The 21,875-nt window shown below is 38.8% G+C and overlaps 1 protein-coding gene across 7 annotated transcripts in view; it reads right to left on the bottom strand.

Moving 5' to 3' along the window:
* The window catches only part of PPP3CA (protein phosphatase 3 catalytic subunit alpha), a 207,406-nt gene that overhangs the window by 163,106 nt on the left and 22,425 nt on the right, over positions 1–21,875 (bottom strand). The window contains exon 1 of one of the 7 annotated variants that reach the window (XM_064510525.1): positions 14,141–14,162. The exons of the other annotated variants lie outside the window; for them this stretch is intronic. The gene's annotated coding sequence lies outside the window, so the exon portion shown is untranslated. Of the gene's footprint in view, positions 1–14,140; positions 14,163–21,875 lie in introns of those variants that run through there. 7 annotated transcript variants of the gene reach the window in all.

Below are 21,875 nucleotides of genomic sequence, written 5' to 3' on the forward strand. Positions count from 1 at the left end.
GATTATATTTCAGAAAGTGAGATTAATGAATCTAGATGTGTGATCCTCTGAAAAACTCTTCTGAAAAATGACATTACCAAGAGATCACCTTGGTATCTTCTTTCCCCAGCAGCAAAAGTTATCATCTGTGCAAGCTGAAGAGAAAATATTTAGAGATTTGTACCCCTTTGTGCATACTTCTGGGGGGAAGGGGAACCACAATAAGGACTGCCCTTGCTGCAGAAAGCACTCTGTAAGTTTGTGCGGGCATTAACACTGGCTTCCAGAAAAGATGCACAGTAACAGCTCTCACATGAACAATTTAGTACTAGATCTGAATTATTACACAGCAACAGAAGCTATAATGCAGCCCTGAATGCAGATGGCTCAAAACACCTTCCTTTAGAAGCAACAGGTCCATTTGCTCTAGATGGCAAGTTTTTCAGATTTCACTACAGCAAAATACTATGCTATAACACATACACAAAAGATTCAACATAGCCTAGGGTTAGAAACAAACGTTTCAGTCAAGGGCAACTGGTGATGGTATAAAGACCGCACTATCCTCAAAAGGCTCAGCAGTATTGTTTGTTGCTTGTTGAAAGTTGCTCACTGAAGGTAAACTCATGATCCTTATTCATCAGCTTCATTAAGACCCTCAAAAAACAGTTTTTGGAATCACTGCTAAATAAGGCTTAAAAAACAGTGCTGCTACCAAAATGAGGTCAAACGGGAAAGTTAGCAGCAATAGTAATAATTACATCAAGTTACATTGCCCAAGTTTAAAAAAAAAAAAAGTGGACAATCAATCTGAAGGTTTAAACATCTAAAGCAGTAACTACTCCACTTAAATTCATCCCCAAATAAAATGGCTGATTAGATAAGAATGCAACTGACACTTATTTAGATCAAGATTTTATTTCATAAAGAAAAATACAGCCAGGTTCCAAATCCAAGAGCCATTCCCAATTTTCCCTTTGGATTCCCTTTGGATTTCAAAGTAATGTAGACCCTTAACATTCCTCCTTCTCTTCCACCCTAACACAAATGCAAACAGAATCAGTACACTGAGTGTACATTCTGCTTATTGAGTTATATAAAGCTATACAGAAACTCTTTATAGGCAAGATGATGCCTGTCTCCTCACACACTTTCAGTAGCCTAGGCACCCCAGCATCCAGTGAATTCGAGGCAGCACTTTAAACTTGTTCTGGTGGGGAGCTTTCTTTCTGGTATCACTGCTCCGCATGAAGACAAAAGGAGCTCATAAACATGCACACCTCAACTCCATGACTCCCAAGGCAGGAAAATATATATCTGGAGTATCTCACCATTAGCAAGAGGTAGAGAACAACAAAACCAAAGCAGGGACCCCGAGACAACCCTCCTTTTCCCTCTCCAGCTATTCTAGTCTTTGCACTCAGTGAACAAGGCCTTAACAACACCATTCCACTACAGCAGGCAAGAGAGACTGTACATACGTTTTAGTATCTTTCTTTTAACATCCTTAATCAATTAAAGGCTTTGTTCCATCAGTCCCTCATAAGGGCTTCTGATTTCTTCTTGGTGTTTAAAGTCATGATAACTGGCAAGTGAATGCATACCTAAACACATTCTGCCACCTCCACAGCATAGATTTACATAGACAAGACTACCTAAAGTAAATGGAGTGAACTGCAGAAGAAAGTCTTTCTAAAAGAAGTCTAAAAATATTACCAACAAATTCAGCTAATTCACAGTAGACAGCACAAAAGTCAAACTAAATTTAGACCTGCAGATTTTCCAAGACAACAGTATGAAACACACCCCTTCAGGTCTTGATCAGTCTTCAGAAATGGAATAGGTGGGAGAGTTTAAAGGCCCCCAAGCAATTTTTATTTCCACTCTGCATACCTTGCAACACAAAAGCAAGGATTTAGTACTGTCTTATAAAGAAGCAGTTTTTACAGATCACGTGCCAGCAATGATGTTTGTGGAATGCACCACAGAAAAGCCTCCTCTTCATAAAGGCATCCATCCATCGAATTTTGTTAAAGAACTAGATATATACCATCAAGGGGGGGGGGGAGGTAACAAAATCACTCCCTTTATCAAGAGCGTCTGTTTTACTATTATCAACACACACCCCCAAAAACATACAAATGCTGAAAAAACTGCTAGTTCACATTCTATTTGGCATCTTTACTGTTGACCTCTGGAAAAGGGTCAATATCTACTTCATTCCTCCTTTTCACAAAGTATTTCTGGGAAGCATGATACAGGAACATTCATCTCCTATTTTTGATATTAAAATGCATTTTAACATTTCTACAGTTTGAAGTATTAACAAATTAATTTCAGTTAGGAGTATGCAAACTAATAGAGCTATTTAAACTTAGCCAGTAACACCATGAATACTTGGAATGCTTTCTTCGATTTTTTTCAACAATGCTTCAGAATCATATACTATTAGAAAGTTTAGGACAGTAAATAAACCAATACTGCATGCATATTTGTGTTTTTTGAAGCTCCCAATGCCATTTTCAGTGGTTATTGAAACTCAATTTCTACAAAAATCATTTCTGCTTAGAATCTAATTAAAATCAGTGGGAAAAGATCACCTGCAATCAGATATTCAAGCTCTATTCTTTCTTGCCTGCTTACCAACAGTAATAAAACATTACTCAGTCAGAACTGGAAACCATAAAAAGATGACAGCATCTTTCCATACCTTTGCAATGACTTTTACTGACTACATCTGGCTTCAAATTAAAGAAAAGTGCTGAATAATACAGGAAACTGCCTTTTTTAGTTTTCAGAACACAACCGCACTGTTAAGTCTTTTTTTTAAATGCACATTAATCATGCACTCCATATAATCTCCACTTACAGTTTTGAGTATTTTCTCTGGTTGGCCTTCAGAGGTTAAAGATTACAGTTTTGTCTTAGTTCCAACTCTGGACTATGGATTTGCAAGGTGAAATCTGAATTCCTAGGTTTTGCTGTTCTCCAGCATAGCATTCAGGAAGGCAAGTAGAAGATGGAGAAGGACTGATACCACAGTTCAAAATGGAATTATACAGTCTCTCTTCTTTTTCATATCACTTCAAAAATCTACTTTTTTAAACACAATACATAATATGTTTGCAAAAGAGACTGAACTATTGTTTAGATCGGTAACAAGTATTTAGTGGACATTTGATTCCACAACCCAGTTATATTCAATTACTATCATATTTGTCCATTGAGTCCAGCCTCAAAATTAGTGTTCTTAGTACATATAGACTACAAACACATGAAAGAGCTAGACTGAGCACTTACTACATTCACAGTGACAGGACTGCACTGTCAGTTTAGTATTACTATGCATGAATGATGCATATTAAATTAAATGCATTTTACACACTCCAAAAGTCATCTCTCTCGAGACCTCGTTACAAAGCTTCGTTACATATGTGCATATTTAAATAAGATTCCCCTCAAGTTGGCAGGCGATGTATCTTGTCAAGAAGTAGGTATGGTAGCTTTATTTCCTTCATTTCAAATATGCAATTCATAGAAGACAGAAAGCTTAAGCACAACTAAAATACAAGCAACATTGCGCTTTATGTCCACAGGGCTTGGCTCCGGGAGCCAATTTCCCTTCCCGCAGGCACAGAGAGCACCTTGTTCTCGGTGCTGTTATGGCAGACATCACTGGGTGGCACTGTTAGACAATGTTCGCTCCCTTGTCAAGGTAAGCGATATTCTCTCTCCCTCCACCTCCATCAAATTTTAACCGCTGTGAGCTCAGCTGTGTACGTTTTTCAAGGATGCTGTTTGCAAGCAGCAGCAGTGCTGCTCTCTGCCACCTCAGTGCACTCTGAAATCGCGCCTGATCCTCAGGGAACAAAACCTAGTACTTGCCAAAGGTTCCAGAGAGCAACTTTTCCTTGAACAGTGTTGGTGTATAATACCATATTTATAAATCCTCAAACACAAAGTAGCTGCACTAAAATTCCAACTTCACTTCACATAGTTGTTTTCTCTGCTCATGAAACAGCTGTCCTAAATACCCAAGATCTGGTATCAGAAGCGCTAGTACTATTACAGGGACACTCCCAACCTTCACCTGGCTATACGCAAATTTATTAAGTGCAACTAAATAGACAGAAAATACTTAATGTGCACTGCTCCGCTCCATTGCTGGTTATTGAATTTGGCCACATACCAAATGACATAAAACATGTTAGAGAATTATACTAAACTTCCTAAATAAAGGTAGCTTAGCTGCAATTATTTATAATAATATTCTTTATAGATTAGTAAATGATTAGCAATATGCTCAAAAATCACAGTAAAATATTTGTTAAAAGATGGAAAGACTAATCCCAATTGCCCAAAATTATGTGGGCTGCTAATTACTAGAAATTTCTAGTAGGTTCTTCATCTCCCAGCAGAAATTACAAGATTGATGTATTATTACAGAGTAATCAGGAAAAAATCAGAAGCCAGTGCTTTAATAATGACTACAGGACTTCAAATATAGTTAATATTTGACTAAAAGGAGGTTTAATTCACATATACAAACAATAAAATCCGTCTCTATAAAGATGTGTCATGGTCAGAAGTTAGCTACTGTACTGCAACTCTGCAATTGTGTTAAACACTTGGGAATAATTTTTAAAGCCTTGTTTAGTGCTGTTAACTGTTTGCATCCACATTACATAATTTTATAATCACAATCCACAGGCCTGCTGAAAAAACAGGCCTTACTCTGCAAAGAGATAGGATATGAAGGAGGAGCATTAAAAACAATGTGAAAATTTAACAATTTAGCAGTTTATGGGTTTTGATGCCATGCCGTGTACAGAGTTTTGAGCAGTCATACGCACTGAATTCAGAGCCATGCAGACTTCACACTCCAGTGTCAGTGCAGAGGGAATCAAGAGCTGTGAGCAAGGCAGGTGTGACAGGCAGGGTCACCCCGGGATTCCCTCCCGCCAGAGGCGCAAGCGCTACAACACACGGCATTCCTCTGTGGCAGTTGAGAATGGCAGCTTCTGAGCGACTGAGTAAGGTACGCCACGAGGACTTTGTTCTTAGCCTCTTACATTTTACAGGCTCAATGACTTTCTGCTCCTGAATTCTGCTCTTAGAGCTGAGACAACTTTGAGCTGCTTGATAGACAAATCTAAGCCATACCAACCAATTTATTGTCTTTAGCTGATCTTGAACCAGAATATTGCATGTTGCACCTACCACAACACCACTGATGCTTTTGGCTAGCTGAATGGTATGAAAAGGACCACTCCCACAAGGAGATCCAGCCTCTTATTTTTCCAAAGCCCACTGGAACGGGCTTCCCAAAGTAGTTATACTGCATGTACTTTAAGAAGGCCAATTAAATCCTGCAGAGTTGTTATGCAGCTGATGGCTTTTTTATGCTTAAAAATCAAATTCTACAGCAGCTTTGTCTACACTGGGGTGGACGTTTGAGCATCTCAGTATTCAGAAGGCTGAATGCCCTTGCTGGAGTCATGGCAACCCAAGGAACCAGAGGACTGCCAACGTTAAGTTAACCCACGGCGCGAACATTTCTCAGTTCATTTCCATGCTGTCAGAGTCTGGCAGCTAAACAGAAAAGTCAACCAAAATAAAAAAAGCACTGACTACCAAACAAGGCTAACATCCAAGCTGCTGCCTGTGATGTACTTCTTGTTGACTGAAATATGATCCTGCAGTCCTGATACACCATGCAGAGGTTCTCTCTTTTATTTTTTTATTTATTTTTTTTTAAATGAAAGAAAAACATGAATGCTTGGACTAAAACTGAAGTGGCAATGAAAAGCAATACACTAGTCCAGCTCATTCTAGTCACAGTATTTACTCCTGAATTGCTTTTAAAAATGCTATTATATGGAGAATCAGTGCAACTGGGGAACAAGCAGCATAAGATGGCAACGTATCTTTGGAAAGCCGAGAATCATAGCTTATTAACAGTGCCAAGCAAGTGGTAAACACTCAGTATTCATAAAGCAATCTGTTAATTCTCGAGAAGCCCAACCGTTACCATCAGTTTTCCTCTGTTTTTCCCCATCATCACTCAACCCCCCAACATCACAAGAAACAAACAAAAAAGCAAACAAAAAACCACCTCACATCATTATTTAATAACTGGGAAATCTAAATCCTCCTATATACTGTCTCCAAGCTTGGGAACTATGCTTTGAGCAGTCAGAAATTAATATTCCATGCCAGACTGACTTCTGAGGAGTCCAGACCAGCAGCATGCAACTCAGGCACCAGTATGAGCTGCTTTATAAGGTTTTCATTATCATCACATAATGACAGTGAAGAGCTGCCTTATAGGGTGTTGAAAATATTTATCTCCCTTTCTTTCTTTTATATTGACCAGCACGTTTCTCTTCTGCCTTACGTTAACAATGTTTGTCAAAAGCAGGTCAAGTGCAAAAGGTTCCCTAGCATGACTTGTTTAGAGAGGAAAGATTTGAGATCCATTAGCATTTACATATTTGATTCTATTTAAAAAAAGTGTATTTTTTTTAAACCTAAAAGCAATTTTAAATGGTTCCCACGTGTTCACAAGTCACAGCTAGGGAATGCTGGCCTTAGCGCCAAGAAAAGCTATGCTTTGGGCAGTTTTGTTTGTCTGCTCTCTCTTTGCTTCTCTACCTCTTCTCACAGACATAGGATAAAAGCCTACATGATAAAATTCTAAGAAACTGCACTGTGCACAGCCATTATTTCCTTTATTTTAAGGTTCATAAAAACATCAGTTCTTCGTAGAGAAATTTACTGAACTACATAGCATGACTAATGGCCCCAGCTGAAGAAAGCATTCTGACTTGCCCTCAGCCCCAAGCACACATCGAGGCCCAGTGATATGAAGAGGAACTAATTGTTTTCCTTCCTCAGGATTACTATCAGAGAGTGTGCAAGGGATGCCACAATTCTACTTGAGTGGCTCAACTGACCAACACACAAACAACAATAATGAAACTCCTACCCATGTGTATTTGGTCAACCCCCCCAGTTCTGAAAACAAGCATATTAAGCTCCCAGAGTGGTAGGTCGCTGCTAACATCCAATAGGAATAAATATGTTTTTTGAAGCAATTAGCAATGCAAATGAAGACAATTAATAAAGACTGGCAGTACAAGAGTCTGAACACATATTTCACCGTAATCAATTAAACAACTTCAGTTTGTTTCACAAAGTTTTAAAAGGAGTGGGGGAAAAAAGTACAATTTTTTTATTCTGACATTAAATAAAAAAGTAAGTATTTCCAAGGATTTGCAAGTCACTCTGTTAAGTGGTATCATCCACACAGTAAGATCTCCTTTCTTCTACAAGATCTCAGCTGTCAGACACCCTCCTCTTACATGAGCTTCAACCAAGCAAGCACAGCAAAACTTGCCCCTTCAATCTGCCCACCCCTACACACACACTCATATTAAACACAAACTATTGCCAGTGCACTGGTTTCCACACTGCCACTAACTACACTCCAGAGCCAGGAGATGTCCTACGTGGCAAAGCGCTGCAGCAGGAGCCAGCTCCGGCAGCCCCCAGAGCAGGATGCAGGCAGCCACACAGGCTGGGTGCTGCCAGGCCCCCAAGGCAGACCAGTACTCTGTAACAAGGCTTCAGTAAGTAGGTCAGCTGTCACCTGTGACAGGGTTCAAACTGCTCACAGAAGAACATATTATCAGAGGTATCCTCAGGATCAGTTTTCGACAGCTGAGACTGGAATCTTTTTGCCTTTAGAAAACCCCAGTATATTTTTTCGCTAAGGAACTGGATTTTCTTTTCCTTGGTTTTGTAAAGGAAACAGAAGAGAAGAAAGAAGCCTGCAGCTACTGCAGAGAGCACCTCTCCCATCCCTGCTTTATCTTCTCTTGAGGCTTACAAGGGAATTAAGATGCAAGAATCGGACAGTATTTCTAAACAAGAACTAAATTGCTCTCTACCCAGCGTTTTCAAGTCTGCAAATTCATCCTGAACACAGCCCTATTTTTTCTTTTTTCACCTTACTAAAGGTATCACTTCAGGCCTCAAAAAAGAATTGAATGGGGAAGAGAAGCAGGGAGTCATACTTGCAACTTGAGGTAAGTTCCTAAATGCCTCTTTATGATAAAAACCTACATTCTTCTGATCCTGTCAGAAAGTAATATATGTCATAAAATCCATCATATCAATTCACAGGTTGAAACAAACAAACAAAACCCCCCTCTCACCTCTTCCAAACATCTTTCTTTTTATATAAACATTTCTGAAATGCACGGGTCACCGCAGGTATATTGTTTAAAAGGATTTGTTTTGTCTGCATTTTAGCTACAGTTTTATCCCCAACCTAGCTCCCAACAACTGAAAATCTCTAGAGCAGGCACTACCTTAAGCTTGAGTTTGCTGGACCACTGGAGACAAGGAACAGAGAAACAAGTTGAAGTTCAAATGCTCTGGCACTCAAGTCAGTGAAGAAGCGGGGATACAGTTGCTCAAGTTTCAACAGCTCATCAGCTGCTGCTCCAGTCATGCTATGCTACAAATCAAAAGCCATTCTGGGGAGCCCAAGTGCTGCTTTTGCTATGTGGTCACTGTCTCTCTACTTAGCTCAATAATCTGGGCTTGGAGCTCCAGCAAAGGCAACCTCAAACACAGAAAGCTGGGTTCCCTTCCGTTTTGCCCATGTGCACTCCAAATCCTTATCTGCAAGATGGTATAAAGAAGGTTTATGACTTTTCTTCAGGTACTTGGACTTTCCCAGGTGGCAAGGCCTATATACATCCCTTGACACCAAAAAAAAGAAAAGAAAAAAAAGGAAAACAAACAAACAAACCTACCCTTTGTGCATACTGTGAATAGGAGAAAATGTTTATTTCTCCTTTTCCCACATAAGCCTTTTCCTTCCTCATAAAAGAAAAGATATGTGACAAGTAAGCTCTATGTGTGCCTCATATGTACATTCACTTCTCCTGATCACACTGTCTAGCCATGGCATGAAAAAAAAAAAAGGGGGGGGGGGGGCCTGGGGTTAGCTTGAGAAGGCTGAGTATCCAAGAGGACAAGCAGACAACAGCACACACATTCCCTAAGGCCTAGCTGCCACTGAGTGCCCATCTATTGCCAGAATGAAACTCCTCAAGTTCTATCTAATTCATGATCCCCTCATTTGGGAGGCAAGTAAATTAAAATCTATTCCCTCCTCAATTTGCTTCAAAAAGCTTTTAAGTTCCAACTGAAAAGAAATATGAGAATCTTCAGGAAGGAAAGAGTAGGTGTATAGTTTAAAAATTTGAGACCAAATCTGCAATAGAAGTTTTGAGACATTATTTCTTCAGGTAGAAAGGAACACATAAGGCGTTACACCTTTGCACATATTCCCTACAAAAGGCCTTTTGCAAGCACTCTTAGCTCATCTGTAGTAAAGGGTTTTTCCCTCCTTGTCATGACAGCAGGAGACTGATTTGCTGACTAAATGATATCACTATCAGGAATCCCCCCTCAAGCCCTGCCAGCTGAGTCTTCCCAGTAACACAGATATTACCTATAAATAGTTAGCTGGGGAACACAAGGATGGTTAAGGAATTCTGAGGAAAACAATAAATGAGGAAGACCTAAAAATAATAACTTCAAGAAATCCCTCTAAAACCAGGGAAAAATACAGGGAAGGAGAAAGATTGGTTCACACAGGTTTGCAAAGAGACCTGCAGTAGTACTAAGATAGTATTTTCTCATCTCTGCACATCAAAAGTTTTATCAAGATTCTTACGAATAAGAGACAACTGCCAGAAGAACACATCCGCCATGTGGTAAGTCTGCAAAGCTCATCAGCCAAATTTGCTGCTGTCCCTAAAATAATTTGTGAAGTGGGAAAAAACATGAATATATACAAAATTATATTTGTATAAATGTGCTTCTGTCCCACAAATCTGCTATTAAAAAAAAAAAGAGAGAGAGAAATACTCTCTGGCAAATACAGATACTGCATGCTGAGTAGCATTATTCCATGCTTCACATCCTTGCAACACAGCAACCTTTAGACTTTCAAAGCCTTATGTTTGGGGTCACTGTACTTTTCCAGCATTGCATCCATTTCAAACTCTAGCCTTGCATTCCATGAGGAACATTTTGAAAGCCCTATGGAACTGTAAAAATGTGGAACTTTCTAAATATGAAAGGTTTTAGTAATTCAGAAAACTTAGAATACATGCAGAGAACTACTTAGCCTACATAGAACTACAGGTTAAAAAAAGCCTCCTACTCAACTGCTTTGTTGAGTACAAATTGCTATTAAGTACATGATGTTCAAAGTGGAAATGACAGTAAGTGCCACTCTCAAAGGAGTTCAGCACAACTCCACCAGGAGTGCCTAAGATTTGTCTGACTCTGGGATGTGCAAGGATGCATCGGCTGAAAGCACAAAGCATGTCTGAAGTAAGTATTATATTTAAGTGGGTATATTAAAGCAGGTAGCATATTTAAGTAGTGTATTTACATCCTGCAAAAGTATTAGGTACTGCTGGCACATAAAATCTTAAAAGATAAGAGGTAGAACAAACGCCTTTCACTTAACAAAGTGTTCAGTGTGTTCTGGGAAGGATTCTCAGAAGTGTCAGGTACCTAGGAGTAGAAATGCACACTGAACTTTTGTCTATTCTGGTAAGAAAATGCTAATCTTTAGCAACAGATATTACTTCAGATAGATATGAAATATTTACAAAGCCTGACTTTACAACACTGAAAATGTGTACTTCCTTTTTCGGGGGAAGTCAGGACCTGTTTCCAACACTATTCAATATTATACACACCAAATCCTTTGACAAAATACCTGCTGTGTCTCATATAGCAAAAGCAGAAAGCAGTGCAGGGAAATGAAAGGCTAGATCATCATAAACCAATTGTCTTAGCACAGAGAGGAGGAAAAACAACAGGCCAAATGAATGAGTTAGTTTAAGAGCACAGTGTCAGGGTAGTAAAAATATCCTCTTCAGTGCTGTACCAAATAAAGGAAACAGCTGTCTAAATATTTGAGTTTTTCTGAAAAATATTTATATACTATCATGATCAGTGAAGCTAATATTTTCACACACCGAAGAGAAAAGAACTGACCAGAACCAAAGGAAATCCTAACGGTGATGTTAACCAATTAACAAAGCCATTTTCACTTGAGGAAAACCACATGATAAATTTCTGTAGGTATTCTATCAGGAAAGGAAAGGAAAGGAAATTAAAAGAGATTAAACTAACAGAAGTCGCTAAACTAAACAGTCAGTTCAATTAAAACCAGCCTCACAGTACCAACACAGCTTGTTAGAAGGCTTCTGTCACTTTTTCATTTAATCTTCATCTCAATGACTGTCAAATAACAGATCTAAAGACTATCTGGGAAAATCTTAACACTATTAATTTTACTCTCAGCAGTAAGATGGCCTTCCAATATAACCTTTAAATCAGTTGAAGATGTAACCACATCAAGCACTGAGTACCAGATCCACAATGGAAATACAGAGACCCCTATAAGGAGAAAATACAGGGATTAAGAGTACTTTTCATCTCATGCCAGAAGTCATGTAAACAAACTATAATGAATGACAAGTAATGAAACACATGAATAGAAAGGCCTCTGTGCCCAGGGTCTAATTGAATTTGAGGTTAGGCAAATTCTAGTTGCAAAGAAGTGCTACAGGAGTAGGAGAGAGGTGGAGACAATGAGAACCAACCCACATACCATGATGCTAATAAATCAGCAGCCTGAATAGCACTCAATGTGGTTGTTCAAAGAACAAGATTTTCCAAACCCCAAATCCTCAGAAAGCATCTAAATGGGGAAATAATGGCAGCAGCCTGGAAATGACATTGTGCTAAATTACAATAATCATCTCCTCTTAATTATCTGAAATGTCATATCATATCTGTATGTGACATTTTAACTTGACTTTCCTCAGACTGATAAAAATGGCCTCACAATGCTGCAAGTCAGTGTTTCGATTTTGTACATCCTTGCTTTCACTCAGCCATGAAAAGACAACATAGAAAGCCCCAAATTTCATATTTGGAACATTTCAAAATGAGACCCTTAAAGCAACAAATTTACATGAATACCAGTGTCAGAATCTTAACCTCTGCAAACTACACAGAGTTAAAAAGGCAATCTGTTGTCTGAATGAGTTTAAAGAGTATCATCATTTCACTTGTATGCACTTTCCTCTATCATCAAGGATATAAAATCACTTCAGAAGGCTCAGATTATAAGCTTCCCTTCACCTACCAAAGTAAGCATTTTTCTCATTTTGCAAAAGGCACTTAAGTGAAAAGTGACTTCACTAAGATCTAAAGTACATCTCTGGTACAACGAAAATTAAAACCTATATCCTTCACTGTCAGACTAGAGTTACGCAACTTCTATACAACTGCTCATTCCCTCTTCCATGAAAAGAGGTCATCCTCCCTTTTGTAAAAGAGTCAAGACACTAGTTTCAAAAGTGGCCAGCATATTTAAAAAGCAAAAAGATAATCTGGATCTGTAATCAGGCATTTTATTTTTCTGTGATGTTGAAACAAAATGCTTTTTTTAATCTGTTGCTCCGTTGTTTAAGGCCTGTTTAGAAAAAAAAAGTCACCTCTTACTCATCAGTACAAGCAGCTCCTAGTACAAGTCACAACAAAAAGTGAGTAAACAGTTTATTTGAGACCAGTATTTTGCAGCTGGATAGATCTGGGCAGGAGGACAGTAACATTTTGACTCCAGCTACCACCTAACTCTCAAAACATCCTAGCTAACAGAGTTAAGCTGGCTCAAAAATCAGAAGTAATCCTGCCAAATGCAGACCAAACAAAAGACTGCTTTTCTCTGTACCGTGACTACGGGGCCTAGGAACATGCCTGAGACTCAGATAGGTCAACACTGTAGGGACACCAAGCCAATTCTAAGCATGCTAGGTCAGGTCCAAGAAATGATCTAGACATTGTAGCAGAGTCTCATGAAAGCAAATTTACCTGGCTGAGAAGCTAACCCTGCGTTGACTCAGATGCATACGCTACAGCCTACTCTGCTATTTTGCCTGCTCTTGAGTCTAGTAAATGAAACGCTTCCCATGAACTCAAGGCTTGTTTTAAAGCCACAAGCTACTCCTATGTTCATTTTCCTAACTTTGAAATTCACCTTTAGGTAAAACTACAAACATCCAAAAAATAATCACTCAGTACTATTTAGAGAACATGAAAATGATCCTTAAAGCTTTCACACATACACAAAATCCAGAAGTACATGCTGTACTTTTCAGAAATAAAAAGGGAAGCAATAAAACTACCACTCATTACAGAACTTCATTTCTTTGAATAGCTGTACAGAGCTTTACCAAAGCTAAGATGACACAAATCCCAACCAACTTAAATCCCAAAAGAATATAGATAACTACAAAGAAAAAAAAAAAAAAAAGCAAAATTTCTGAAGGACATTTTTTCCTGAGTAACTTCAGAACAAGACTGTCCTCAAGGAGCAGAGAGCTATCTAAGTATGTATCACATTAGCTTACCAAACACAGTTCAAAGGGCACTGGAGTGAAAGTGAACATAATTATCTTTGTATACAAGACTGTAATAAATGTTAATAACATCTTAAAAGTATTATTACTGATGCTAATATTAAATGGTTGAAAGACTTTGTTTTAAAAGAAGTTAGTGTACAGAGACAAAAAATTGAAGATAGGTATATGGTTTGAAACTCAGTCAACTGTAAATAGTCTTGAATTATATAAAGAAGAGACCGCAGTTGATCATTTTAACACAGAATGACAGAAACCCAGAGCACAAAAAGGGCCTCTGGAGATGATCTAAGCCTGTCCTTCCGGACTTGCAAGGTATATCTCACCATTGAAACATTACAGAAAACAAACGAGTACTAAGACCCCTCCCCATTCCAGGAGCCACATATTATAGCAAGACAAGGAATTCATAATAGGAAGAGCTGGATGCAGACTGGAAAAGGTGAGAAACCCTGACTACCCAATCCCTGGCCCCAGGACAGACTTTGGCATCTTTAAGACACATCTGTAACACACAGAAGGCCCTCTGCAAAAGCATCCAAGGCAGCCACATGAACAGCAGCAGATGTTCCCAGCTATATCAGTGCAGCTCTTAAGGCTCAGGTGCCAGGCTAGGAGCAGGGTTAACTCACCACTCTGTTGCTTTTGGGGCCCAGCTAGGATCTCCTTTCCTATGCTGCACCATGGGTGGGGGCTGGGGGGAGAGAAAGGGAACATTACCTACTCAGACTAGCGGTTACATGGATATCTTTGCAGCAGTGCCAATGCTTAATCTATCTCTGTTAAGTCTCTGAAGACGTTCTTTCAGTCCTTAAATGTGCTCAGTGCTGGAAAATTTCCATTCTGTGTAATCTAAATGTTCTCTGCAAATTAACTTATTTTAGTCTTCACCTCAACAGAAGATGAAGAATAATTCATCCCTATCTTCCTTTGACTAGCTTTTTGCATCACTGAAGATTAAGGCATTCCCCAAGCCTTCTCTCTTTTCTAGGTTAAGAAGCTGAAAGCCTTCAGATTTTCCCCCAAAGGCAGACTCATATCCTTGCTGATGCCATATCTACCACATCCTTCTTTAATAACTTGTCTAAAGCAGAGACTAAACACACAGTGCTAAGCAGAGTAGAATAATTATCTCCTCTGCTATTTGTCTAACATGTTTCACCACCTATGCAGCCCTAATGAAATCTCACTGTTACGCACCCCATCCCTGTCAAAGCCATTTTGTGATCCGCTGCAATTCCCAGTTCTTTCTTGGCCAGAATGCTGCCTAGTCTATTTATATTTGTGCATTTGATTTCTCCTAAGTGTAACACTTTACAGTTGTCTTTATTAAATTTCATCTCATCGATTCCAGATCATTTTCCCAATTCATCACTTTAAATTCTAATTCTGTCCTTCTAACTGTTTGTAATCCCTCCCAGCTTTGTCTTCCAAAACCACTCAAATTATCCTCTTTGACAGCAACAAACAGGTGATAAATAATGAGAACAGCGACTAATAAACAACTTGAGCCAGCCTCCTTCAGGACTTAATAGTCTGATAGCATACTAGCGAGTCTACCTCAACATTTCAGTCTGATTTCTCCCTGGACTGCAGTGGTGCCTGTCATCATCCAGGCAATGGAAAAAAATCACTTCCTCAGCATGTGCTTTACCAAGCTAATTTCATCTAGTGATTCGGAACATCTCTTTCCTCACCGAGTTTGTTCACAGACTCCTAACCTAACATTTACTTCAGTGGTCAGAGTTTGAACAGGGCCTGTTCTTAAACCCATATACCTATATACTGTCCTAAATAACATTCTCACTGCCAAAAGTCAATAATTAAGCAGGAACCAGAAAAGACTTCTGGAGGAGAAGTCACTATTCAGGAATGGGACTAACTATGAGTTGCAGAGTCCTAGCCAAGGTTTTAGATGTAAGCTAACTCTCCTGAAACCATGTGCTCTCTGAGAGTAGGAGGCCGGGGGGGGGCTCTTCCCATGCACATATAAGACCCAGATAATAGAATTATGTTCAATGATCCATGTACCTTAACTAAAGCAGGAACACATCTATTTAGATTAGAAGACTCTTCACTCAACTGTGGAGCTTTTTCATATTTGCAAAGTTATCTGCCAAACAACTTACTGTTTAAATCCCAAAATAGCAACCATCTTCAGCCCAAACAGCGCACAAGCTTTGTAAACAGAGATGTAGAAAGTTTTTATTTAATTAAAGACCTACACCTTCAAGTAGAATTACTGAACTTTAGAGGAAAAAAATCTATATAAACAAACTGTAGCTTAATCTATCAAAATTCTGTAGTGTCAGCAGTCTACTGTAACATTATACAGATCACTTAAGTAGGACAAATGCCAGCCTTTTCAGAAGCTAAGCATATCTTCCTGCTGCTGTATTCTGCACATGAACGCTCAGCTCTTCTTCTCAATGACTGCTTTGTTACAACTTCCTACCTCTACAGCCCTACAGATTTGGTTCTGGGTTTAAAACAAGAACAAGATGAACTATGCCCCTTAAGCCAGCTCAGTAAGTCACCTGGAAACCCCCTCACAGCCTTCATTTCCTGCACTGCCACACAGCATGCAAGTTGGGCCCCTCTCATTCAATGGCACCCCCAGGACAAGGCTGCACACCACCCAGGCATCCTACCAAACACCACACACAGAAGTTTCTTCACCCTGGAAAGTGCAACAGAAAGGCAAAGGGTGCTAGGCACCATGTCTCATCCTGAGACAGTCGTGGTGTAACTGAGACATGCACCTGGACCTGGAAGCTGGCTTGGGTCCCATGGCTTGGGCAGAGTCCCAGTGCAATTCATCTTTCTTCTACCTCACCACTAGACCTTCTCCACAGTTTGAGACCGAAGCATCTTTGAGAAACTAAAGGCTTTTCAAAACGTTGTTTTCAACATAAAAAATCTAAGCTTACAAGTCACACCAGTGCTTTTGACAACTTTTACACAATATAGCTGTTTTATAGTTTTAAGGAAAGCTTTGCACATTTTTTCCTGTTACATGTGAGAGTGAGGGAAGGAGGAAAATAATAATCTGTTACACTCTAAAAAGAGTGGTACTTTTCTAAACTAAATCCTACACCTCATGGCAGCAATTACAACCTTGTTGTTTTTTTCATACAGAAACAAAAATGTACTTTTCCTATACTCAGTTCATACATTTGTTTTTCTTGAGTTAAACACTAAAAAGTACCAGGAATACCTATTACTAAGAAATTTAAGGTTATCCATACTTAATTTCCCATACAATGAGCTAGAACAACAGAATATTTGATACAATCACAATATATTGCCTTATAATGAAAGTAAGCTGCTTTTAATGAGTTTACTCAGGATCGCCTCAAAATGCAAGATAAACACAGCCTAAGTTGGCAAATTTGTTTCAAAAGGATGTTTTAGGTCATGTGAATCTTGCCACTGCCAAACTAAGTTAAACATAAAATAATGATAAAACAGGAAACACATGAATGCTGTCTTCCTTTTCAATAGTTTCTATTTCTTATCAGTACACTTCTGTTTAACAACATTTGTAAGTCTACTTGCAAAAAAGTCTAGTAACAGCATGCTTCCAGTTGAAAATTCTTCTGGTCTTGGTTTTTAAGAACTTCATTTTAATACTTAGCAAGTAACCACCTTACCCATTACAACAACTATGAGAGCACAGCTTCTTTGTCTTGTCAACCACAGATTAGAAACGCATGAATTATTCAGTTTTTGCTGAGCAGAGTAAAGGTGAGAGCTGATATTTATGCAGACTGAACAACAAAAGAGATTCCAAAAGAAATGCAACCCCCACCTTTTGGATCAAGCCCAGTTTTTCATTCATTGTATGCGTCATGCAAATGCTCCCCCAGGATGTCACTGTCAGGGCCTGATCTGTACACCACAATTGTGAAACACATGTAGTCAATATTTATCAAGCAGATGAGACCAATAAAAACCCAAACTGTTCTGTTTAAGAGTACAGGTTAGTATCTGTATTAATCTGAGAGGCTGAAAGACAAAGTGTTTAACAGATCAGGTAACCAAAAAGCTCCTTAACAGCAGTAATAGCCTCACACTGTGCTGTCTGCAGAGTTATACATGACAGTAAGAGTTCATTCATTCTTCTGGTCCCTCCCCCACGGGAGTACAACCTTCAGTTTTATGCCTCCTGGCAGCACTCCAAAAATACCGAAGGCAAGTATCTTATTGGCAAAGCTGATGATCAGTATGCTACCTTATACCGCATTTGGGCACCAACTCTCCTCCCTTATTATTGCTTCTATATTATAACATAAACCAGTATGAAACATGTCACAGTTTGAGAAAACATGGGGCTGTGTATTGAGAGACACGTTTTAGCCTCAACTCTGACCTTGGCAAATTCACTTCATCTCTACATTTGAAAGAAAAATGAACAAGGAAATCTACTGATCAAAAGCATAATCCACGCCCAGGTGTGGGAAAAACTGCTCCCTACCCTTCTGATCTGACTTCATGAGCCCAAATAAACATCTGGCTAAGTGCCACAGCTACACACCAGCCTCCAGAGAAGGGCAGGAGACTCCTGGGAGCAGCTTGGTGGTGCAAGACAGCCAATCCACTGTCCCCAAAAAAGCCTCTTGTGCCACTGCAGGACTGGCGGGGAGGGAGTGTCCCACGCCAGAGCCTCAGGCCTGCCACTTGTCCTCAAATCACTTCGGAGCAGCATGCACTCAAGAGCCACGGACTGGTCACTCCACACTGCTAGTGCTGCTCCCAGCATCCCTGCTCTCTGATGAATGACAAAATCTCATCAATCTGACTGCCAAAATTACTGTGCAAATTACCCTGTCGGAGCCACGGAGGCAACGAGCCCTTTTACAGGATGTTCTTTTCCTTGCACACTATTGCTAGGCAGGCTGAAATGAACAGAAGTAACATTTTTTTGTACTGCTCTGAAAGATTGAAATATATTGTATATTTAACTAATACAACATTAGCCTGGGGGATAAATATATATGTTTTTATTTTGCTGTTATCACACCTCAAAGAATTAAAGAATTAGATACAGAAATAGGTAAAGGAATAAGGCATTTTATCCATCAGGTTCGCTCGCTCTATCAATCAGCTGTTGATTTGTTTTGTATAATAGTGTCAAAAAAAACAAAACAAAACCCTTTGGCATGTTACTACTGAAAACGTAGCAAATTTAAGAATATTACAGACCATGTATTCATACTGCATTTATAGATATACAAGTTCTATCATTATTATTTCTGTACTTCAGAGGAAGTAAAGTTAGTGACTACGAATGAAGAATATGTGAAGTTTTCCCAGTAGTGTAATTTCAGGAGAAAATAGTATTTTTGGTCAAGTATTTTGTGACTAGTTAAATATATTCATTTTTGTTTCTTCCACACATGAGTTCTACAATGCCCCTCAATGTAGTTCCAACAGACAAGTTACATGCCCCTGTATAAAAAGATTAATTCTAATGAGGCACAAACCATTACATCTGCTGTAACTTTTGTGCAGCCAGTGAGCTAACTAGGTCCCAAAGAAGAGTGTTCGAAGCAAAAAAGTTCAACTTGGAAGCATAGGTCTGTAGTCTTGAAACAAAAATAGCAGAACTTTATTTAAAAATCTGCACATGCTACTGCTTCACATGCAGATAAAAACTGTTTTGGTTGAGGATGTTTTCTTCAGATTTTTCAGTTTTTTTACTAGGAGGCTGGCTGGTTGGCTTTAGTCCCTGCCCATTCTGCTGACTCCTCACAGGGCCAGATTCTTAAGCACTGCTGCGTTTTCCACCTGCAATTTGCAGGAAGATAACTTCAGGAACAAAACTTGCATTTGTCAAACATACAAACTTCTGACATCAAACTTCCAAACTTATTTATATTTTTAATGTCCAAATGAAAAGTTTTAACCTTTTTCTCTTTTTCTGCCCTAGCAAAACAGCAGATGAGAAGGTAAGTTAAGGCAGAAAGGAAACTTCTACTCTTCACTTCTAAACCAGGGTCTTCAGGACTGTAGAAGATGCCTATGAACAAAGGGACCAAATCCTTCAGCCCTTAACAAGCAGGAAAGACTTCCAGTGGGAAGGTGGAAACTACCGTGAAAGTTCAAAAGGTAGCAGTCTAGCCAGGGGATCAGCTTTCTCTGCCATAAACAGAGAACAGCACTGGGATTTCCAAACAGGTGAAATTGAGCTGATCATTGACAGTGGCAGGCTTGCCATTGCCGCCACCACCCACAATTTGGATTTATTTCCAAACCCTCATCTTCACCATTGCATCCATAAGCAGTCACTCCAGGACAGTCTAACACAAGAGAAATTTCCATAAGAATACAAAAAAAATATATAGAAAATTAGACTTGAACGGCAAATCTAGGTTATAACAAGTTTGCTTTTTCTTTACTGGTTTTAGAAAATGCTTACAACCTTTTTTATACTCAATCTTTGGAGAGTACTATAGTTCCTATACTGTGTTTGGTCATTTAAGAAGCTGATATGTTGAACCTAATTTTTTTTTTTTTTTAAATGAAGTTACTGCAATTTTTAAATATATAGAAAGGCACTAAAAAGGAGCAAGAAAAGTAACACATCCACAGCCTAAAGTCTCTACTTTATCACCACCAGATGTGATCTCAGATGTTCCATAAAGTGGTCTTATAATTCTTCATTTTAGAACAGATATTTGACAGCCTGAAACAAAACTATTAGTCATTGTGATTTTTGCCTTGCATTATGGATGAAACTGCTGTAAGTTGTAACAATCAGCTAATGATCTTTTTCACGGAGGAAGGAAAACAAGGATTCTTTAGTACCTCAAGCAAAAAGAGTGAGTTGAATTTTTAACAAAAACAGGATCAAAAGACTCATCTTCTCTTTTCTTCTTGCTCTAGAAAAGAGGTTTTTTTACTGACACAACATATTCCAAGAATATTATAGAAATAAATATATAAATACACAGGATTACTAGCAATGCTCACTGTTAGATGAGAATTCACCTAATTCACATTAGGTAACAAAGATGGTGGCAACAGCACCAGAAATGCTGAAGCTGTTCCAAATGGCAGGCAACCACAAAGGGAGCAGGCCACCAGCAATATCTCCTCCTTTCACGTGGAGTCATCAACAGCAACCCAAGACATCTTCACTGGACCAGCTGCAAACACAGGTGACTAGCATTTAGTCATTCAGCAACACTGAACAGCCATCCTCCATCCCCTCCAAGACAGGTGGCAGCAGAATTTGTTGGAAACATACTTGTAAACTTTTAATAAATTATTATAATAGCAAAAGGATTTCACAAGTCAAGCAGAGTAAGAAGAAAAAATAGACTTTAGAGACGCTCTTAATATTTCATACCACAAATGTAAATCAAGAGGATCAAAAAATAAAAAACCTTTAACTCTGTTTTATACTAATCAGCAAGATGCCATGAGCTGAACAAGGCTTGGCAACACTATCAAAATTGTATCATGAAGTTGCTGTACAAGCTTTGTACTTGGCTTTAGGCAAGACCCTGAAAAACAGGTCATCTTCCAGCCTTTGCAAGAATATGTAACTGTTTATACCTCCCTCATAGCTCAGACACCAACCACCTCATTATCCTTTCAGCTGACCAAAGAGCAACAAAAGAGGTGTCAGCCAGAAAAAGCTTTTTGATCCATCCCTGCTTCTACATGACAATGCAATAAACTTTAACATCTTGCAGATGCTTGCAAAAGCACTAGGCCTACATTTTTCTTGTAATCGTCCTGAGGGGATGATGAAACTCTCTCACAATCTCTGATAACAACTTCTGTGAGACACCAGATCACATACTTCCAGAAAGATAACTAACCTTTTAAGAACAAAAAAAAAAAAAAAAAAAAAAAAAAAAAGAAAGAAAGAAAGAGAAGTCCTGCTATTTTAAATTCAGTTCAAGATTCCTAACATAGTTAATTAGCCCATCTCAAGATAATCATACATGTTTTCATAATTTATTTGAGAACTTGCCATCACCACCAAGTAAACCCTGGCTGGCTTCAAACTAATTTAATCAAATACTTTATTTTCATAGAACTTATTCAAGATCATTTACCATGAGCCATTTAGAGAAATTGTTTAGGTTAACAGAGATAAGGCAAACAATATTTACCAGTCCTTAAGTGAATTTCCTCAACCCTCTATAAACTGTTATGCTTATCTGATACATTAAGAGAGGAGTGACTGCTGATATAGGGAGTAATACAGCTAACTCTACTGGTACATGTTTAAAGGAACTGGTTCTTTAGCCAGTTCTGGAAATCAGCATTAGTGAATAACAGAAAAATGGCTGCAGCTATCTCTTAAATAAGCTGACTTGATAACAAGCCATGAATTGAGCAGGCTCAACC

Source organism: Dromaius novaehollandiae, chromosome 4, assembly GCF_036370855.1.
Source record: "Dromaius novaehollandiae isolate bDroNov1 chromosome 4, bDroNov1.hap1, whole genome shotgun sequence".
In the NCBI taxonomy this organism is placed as follows: Eukaryota; Metazoa; Chordata; class Aves; order Casuariiformes; family Dromaiidae; genus Dromaius; species Dromaius novaehollandiae.